The sequence below is a fragment of the Salvelinus sp. IW2-2015 genome, linkage group LG3 (genome assembly GCF_002910315.2).
Source record: "Salvelinus sp. IW2-2015 linkage group LG3, ASM291031v2, whole genome shotgun sequence".
NCBI lineage: Eukaryota > Metazoa > Chordata > Actinopteri > Salmoniformes > Salmonidae > Salvelinus > Salvelinus sp. IW2-2015.
Genome location: NC_036840.1, coordinates 19,499,936 through 19,507,003, shown reverse-complemented (window position 1 = coordinate 19,507,003; position 7,068 = coordinate 19,499,936). Strand labels below are relative to the sequence as shown.

Here is a 7,068-nt window from a genome sequence, read left to right as displayed (position 1 = left end):
GATGTTCGATTGGGTTCAAGGCCGGGCTCTGGCTGGGCCACTCAAGGACATTCAGAGACTTGTCCCGAAGCCACTCCTGCGTCTGTCTCTTATACACATCTAGATGTGTATAAGAGACAGGTGTGTGTGTGTGTGTGTCAGCAGTGCAGCTAGACTGAGTGAGCACCAGATTAAACAAAACAAAAATATATTACCTTTGACCTTTAGAATTGACCTCTGAAGTGGCCAGATTCCACCAGGTTCCATGACTCCTTTCGTCTCAAAATAATATTTTAGGGAGAAGTTGTTTTCCCGGCAACACACAGACAGGTCACTGACCTCCTTCCTGTAGACTGTCTCATCTTCTTCGTGTCATCAGAAAAACTTGATGATGGTGTTGATGTCCTGTGTGGCCACGCAGTCGAAGGTGAACAGGGAGTACAGGAGGGGACTAAGCACAAACCCCTTGTGGGGCCCCTGTCAACTTCTTGTCAATAGGGGGGCGCTGTTTTCACTTTGGATAAAATCGTGCCCAAATTAAACGGCCTCGTACTCTGTTCTAGATCATACAATATGCATATTATTATTACTATTGGATAGAAAACACTCWSAAGTTTCTAAAACWGTTTGAATTATATCTGTGAGTAAAACAGAACTCATTTGGCAGCAAACTTCCATACAGGAAGTGAAAAATCTGAAAACGAGGCTCTGTTTCAGGGCCTGCCTATTCAACTGGCTTTCATTTATCGATATGTATGCACTTCATACGCCTTCCACTAGATGTCAACAGGCAGTAGAAGGTTGAATGGGGTGTCTAGCTTGATCTGAGACCGAATGAGAGCTTTTGGAGTGACAGGTCCGGTATTTGTCACTTTTCCACGGCGCGCGGGGGATCTCGACATTGTCTTCTGAAATGCGTTCGGTATACACGGCGAATTGCTCCGGCTCTGATTTTATTTGATACATATGAGAAAAACATCATAAAGTAGGATTTTTCAACCGAGTTTGATCAGTTTATTCAACGTTTATTGGGACTTTTGGAATTTTCCGTTCTTTGCGCCAAGAGTTGATGGGCATGTTCGCGCCACATGGCTAGCTAAGGTTGCTAATTCGACAGAAGAAATGGACATTCTAAAACCAAACAACGATTTATTCTGGACCAAGGACTCCTTGCACAACATTCTGATGGAAGCTCAGCAAAAGTAAGACACAATTTATGATGTTATTTTGTATTTCTGTGGAATATGTTGACTCCAACAGGGCGGAGAATATGTGAGCGCTGTCTCACAATAATACATTTTGTATGTTGTAGTAAAGTTATTTTGAAAACTCTAACACAGCGGTTGCATTAAGAACCAGTGTATCTTTCATTTGCTGTACAACATGTATTTTTTTGTAAAGTTTATGATGAGTTCTTTGATTAGATTAGGTGACTGTCCAAAATATCTCCGGAGATTTTGGTGAATTGTTGCTACATATTCACAATGTATAACCACGATTTGCAGCTCTAAATATGCACATTTTCGAACAAAACATAAATGTATTGTATAACATGATGTTATAAGACTGTCATCTGATGAAGTTGTCCAAAGGTTAGTGATTAATTTTATCTATATTGCTGTTTTTGTGAAATCTATGCTGGCGGTGGATAAATAGCTTTTTGTGTGGTTTTGGGCTATTGTGATGAGCTCAATATAATTCTATATTGTGTTTTCGCTGTTATAAACACTTTAAAAAATCGGGAATATTGGGCTGGATTTCACAAAGATGTTTATTTTTCATTTGCTGTACCACCAATGTTTATTTTATAAATGTTCTTTAACTGATGGAGTATTTTAATTGTATATTCTGTGTTGCTCTCTGTAATTATTCTGGCTGCTGTTGGTGGCTATTTGTGGATGTGGCTGCACATGTTAAAACCAGGATTTGTAGCTATAAATTGCCCACATTTTCGAACAAAACCTAAATGTACTTGGTATAACCTGATGTGATATAAGGGACCTGTCATCTTTGATTGAAGGTTGTTCAAGGTTAGTGGATTAATTATATATCTCTAATTTTGTGGGTTTTGTGAAACCGCCTACCTATGCGGTGGAAACATTTGGTTGAGAAATTGCCGTTGGTGTTGGCTATTTGGGTTTAGCTACATATAAATACATACTTGGTGTCTTTCGCTGTAAAACATTTTAAAAAGATCGAGAATGCTTGCTGGATTCACCAAGATGATTTATCTTCATTTTCGTGTATTGGACTTGTGATTTTCATGGAACATTAGTATTATTGATAGTCCTGTCCGTTAGGCTAGGCTATGCTAGTTCAGCTTTTTTTTTTGATGAGGATGCTCACCGGGATCCGGTATGCGGTATGAAGCCTAGAGGTGTCAAGGATCAGCGTGACAGAGGGGATGTTGGCCTACCCTCACTATCTGGTCGGCCGCGCATCAGGAACTCTAGGATCCCAGTCGCAGATGGAGGGTGGTTCAGTCTCCCAGGATCCTAAACTGGGTGATGGCTTGGCAGGGGGACAATTGTTGTTGAATACGCTGAGCTGTAGTCACATGAACCAGCATTCTCACATAGGTATTCCTCTTATCTAGGGGGGTGAGGGAGTGGTGGAGTGCAATTGAGATTGCGCTCGTTGGGATCTGTTGGGACGGCTAAGCAAAATGCCTGTGTTTGTGTTCACGGCCTCCAAGGGTCCTCTCCATGCCCTGTCTTATACGTAACAAAAATCTTCCAGATGCATAAGCACTCACATCTGCCTGCGTCTATGTGGCTCCCAGGTTACATGCTTCACGGTTACTCGCTGGTGCCACTAGGCTTTCAAAACCCGTCTGCCTGTCACCAACCAAGCTTTCTCATTCCGGCGATCCAGCAAAGATAACAAGACACCTTCTCTCAACCTGACCAACATGTCTTCAGAAGCGTTCCAATCTCAATCCAGCCAGGATAATACACCCTTTGTATTATGCGTGATCACAAACGCTGACAAGGGAGACGGGCCCACTGATGAGAGATTCTGGAAGGGAACTGTTAAGAACAAACCGTTTTTTTTCTTTAATATCTAAAAAAACAGATTAATGAATGAGCAACAACGGAATGACTCTTCACTCAAAATATTTGCATTCTCTGTCTCCAAGTACTTTTGTCCCGCTGTGCCTGTTTATTACAGTACTACAGTACTACAGGGAAATTGATGAATTGTGCAATAACTTGACCCACATAAAAACATTGAATTTCATTTCTTTACGCTGTGGCCATCATCCTGTCAGGAACCAACTGTGTCGTCCGAGACAACAGCACAGTGAGGAACCAATTTGGGCACAAAAGCCTTCGTGTATGTAAGAGATAACATGTGCTGGGATACAGGAGGAAGAGGAGAAGTGAGGTTTGTGTGGTGTGTGTGTGTGTGGGGTGTGTGTGTGTGTGTGTGTGTGTGGTGGTGTGTGTGTGTGTGTGTGTGTGTGTGGTGTGTGTGTGTGTGTGTGTGGTGTGTGTTGTGGTGTGTGTGGTGGTGGTGGTGTGGTGTGTGTGGTGTGTAAGGACGAATAGAAGAAGGACAGCAGTTGACCCTTGTTCCCTGTGGTGAAGGGAAGGAGCAGGCAGTGTGAACACACACACAAGGCTTTCCCTTTCTTTCTAAGTATCTGTTAGGAGAACAACAATTTGGGCAAACATAGGCTTTTGTTAACTGACAGGACAACCATGGTACTGCCAGGAAGACATTGGAGAACGACATGGGACAGTCGGTTGACTGTGTGGTGTGTTGTGTCTGTGTGTTGTGTGTGTGGTGTGTGGTGTGTGTGTGTGGGTGTGTGTGTGTGTGTGTGTGTGTGTGTGGTGTACGTGTGTGTGGTGTTGTGTGGGTTGTGTGTGTGTGTGTGTGTGTGTGGTGTGTGTGTGGTGGTGGTGTTGGTCGTGTGTGTGTGTGTGTGTGTCGGTGTGTGTGTGTGTGTGTGGTGTGTGTGTGTTGTGTGTGTGTGTGTACGCTGTGTGTGTGTGCTGTGTGTGTGTTGTGTGTGTGTGTGTGTTGTGTGTGTGTGTGTTGTGTGTGTGTGTGGTGTGTGTGGTGTTGTGTGTGTGTGTGTGTTGTTGGTGTGTGTGTGTGTGTGTGTGTACGTCTGTGTGTGTACGATGTGTTTTGTGTACGTGTGTGTGTGGTAACGTGTGTGTACATGAGTTGACATGGTCCTGGTAAGAAGGAGAGGACAGGAGGTCATGATATGTCACACACACATTATCTTTTCGTTTTTTTCTGTCTGTCAGGAACACCCGAACAGCAGGGGAAAGCCTTTGTCACATACAGCATAATGAGCTGGGACCAGAATACAGAAGAAAATGAACAGACAACACCACACCACACAACAGTCTATCCTGTTTTTCGCCAGGTAGAGTAAGTGGGAACATTGGTAGATATAGCATGACTCTATGACCTGGATAAAGTGCCTTCGGAAAGTATTCAGACGCCCTTTGACTTTTTCACATTTGGTTAGGATACAGCCTTATTTCTTCTAAAATTCATTAATAGTTTTTTTCCCCTCATATCAATCGACACACAATACCCCATAACAACAAAGCAAAACAGGTTTTTAGACATATTTGCTCATTTCATAACAAAAAATATATATACATTTACATAAGTATTGAGACGCCTTTGACTCAGTACTTTGTTGAAGACCTTTGGCAGCAATTACAGCCTTGAGTCTTCTTGGGTATGACTTACAAGCTTAGTACACCTGATATTTGGGTAGTGGTCTTCCATTCTTCTCTACAAAGATCCTCTAGCTCTGTCAGGTCTGGTGGGGGAAGCGTTTGATGCCACCAGCTATTTTCAAAGCCTCTCCAGAGATGTTCGATTGGTTCAGGCCGGGCTCTGGCTTGACCACTTCAGAACATTCAGGAGACTTGTCCGAAGGCCACTCCTGCGTTGTCTTGGCATGTTGTGTTAGGGTCGTTGTCCTGTTGGAAGGTGAACCTTCACCCCAGTATGAGGTCCCACAGGCTTCGGAGCAGGTTTCGCATCAAAGGATCTCCCTTACTTTGCTCCATTCATCTTTGCTCGGATCCGTGACTAGTCCCCCAGTCTCTATTGAAAAACACCCCTGGCAATCATGCTGCCACCACCAATGCTTCACGTAGGGATGGTGCCAGTGTTTTCCTCCAGAACGTGGATACTAGGGCTTTAGGCACAGAGTTGAATCTGGGTTCATCGACCAGAAAATCTTTTTCATCATGTCTGAGATCTTTAGGTGCCTTTTGGCAAACTGCAAGCAGGCTGTCATGTGCCTTTTACTGAAGGAGTGGCTTCCATCTGGGCCACGTCTTACCATTAAAGGGCCTGATTGGTGGAGGTGCTGCAGAGATGGTTGTCTTTCCTGGACAGGTTCTCCATTTCCACAGAGGAACTCTATAGCACTGTCCAGAGACCCCTCGGGTTCTTGGTCACTCCGACCAAGGCCCTCTTCTCCCCCGATGCTCGTTTGGTCAAGGGGGCAGCATCTAGGAAGAGGCTTTGGTTGTTCCAAAACGTCTTCCATTTAAGAATGAATTGAGGCACTGTGTGTTCTTGGGGGACCTTCAATGCCTGCAAACCAAAAAATTGGTACATTCCCCAGATCTTGCCTCGACACAATCGATCTCGGGAGCCTCTACGGGACACACCCCTTCGACCTATGGACTTGGTTTTTGCTCTGACCATGCACTGTTCAACTGGGGACCTTCTATAGACAGGTGTGTGCCTTCCAAATCATGTCCATCAATTAATCTATCCACATGTGGATTCCAATCAGTAGTTGTCAGAAACATACTCGAAGGACTGATCCAATGGAAACAAGATGGCACTGAGCTCAATTTCTAGTCTCAGTGCAAAGGGTCTGAATCCTTACGGACCTGTTTCAAAAGTTTGGACAGACACCTACTCATTCAAGGAATTATTGGATTTATTTTTTACTTTTTTCGACACTTAGAATAAACAGTGATATTCAAAACTATAATAAAATGTAGTAAGCAAAAAGTTTACAACGAAATCAAAATAGTATTTTATATTCATAGATTCTTTCAAAGTAGCGCACCCCTTAGCCTTGATTGAACAACTTTGCAACCCTCTTGGCATTCTTCTCACCAGCTTCCACCTGGGAAGTACTTTTCCAACAGTCCTTCGAACCAGTTCCCACATATGTTAGCATTGTTGGCTGCTTTTCCTTCACTCTTGCAGTCCAACTCATGGGCCCAACCATCTCAATAAATTTTTTTGTATTTTAGCCTTTATTTAACTAAGGCAAGTCAGTTAAGACAAATTCTTATGTTTCTCAATGATGCCTTGTTCAGGGGCCAGGAGGGGCTTCCGCCTCTTGTTCAGGGCAGAACAACAGAATTTTACCTCTGTCAGTTTCTGGGGGATTCAATCTTGCAACCTTTCGGGTTACTAGTACCACGCTCTAACTCACTAGCACCTGCGCCCCAATTGGGTGAGGTCGGAGTGATTCTGGAGGCCAGGTCATCTGATGCAGCACTCTCCTTGCCAAATAGCGAGTTACACCAGCCCTGGGAGTTATGGTTGGTCATGTCATAGTTGAAAACACATGATAGTCCCACTATGTGAAACCGATGGGATGGGTACTCGCCGTATGTAATTATATTCATTTTTACTTTCTAAATTGTTTCACTTTTGCCATCGCGGGGTACTTGTGTCAGATTGCCTGAGCGATTCTTTTTATTTAATCAATTTAGAATCAAGGCTGTAACTTAACAAAATGTTGGAAAGGGTCAAGGGTCTGACACTTTCCGAAGGCACCTTAGGGGGTGTAGAAGGAGCAGATGAGAGGCGGCGAGAGAGAACAGGAAAAGACAAAGAGAGACTTCCCATCCAACTTCCTCCATTCAGCATTTCTCAGAGAGAAGCTGCCAAAGCGTCCTCGTTCCTCAACTGCCGCATAGACAATTAGTGATATGCATAAATACCAGTCATGTGGTATACCACTAAGCGAGACCGATTCAAGTCCAAGACCGGAGAAAATACAGCACTACCCGATGTCAAGACCAAGACCACAAGGGGGTCCGAGACGATGTCCAAGACGAGAGACAATGATTC

General features: G+C 43.9%; 1 protein-coding gene across 1 annotated transcript in view; it reads right to left on the bottom strand.

Moving 5' to 3' along the window:
• arhgap36 (Rho GTPase activating protein 36) overlaps positions 1-7,068 on the bottom strand; it is a 109,224-nt gene that overhangs the window by 74,382 nt on the left and 27,774 nt on the right.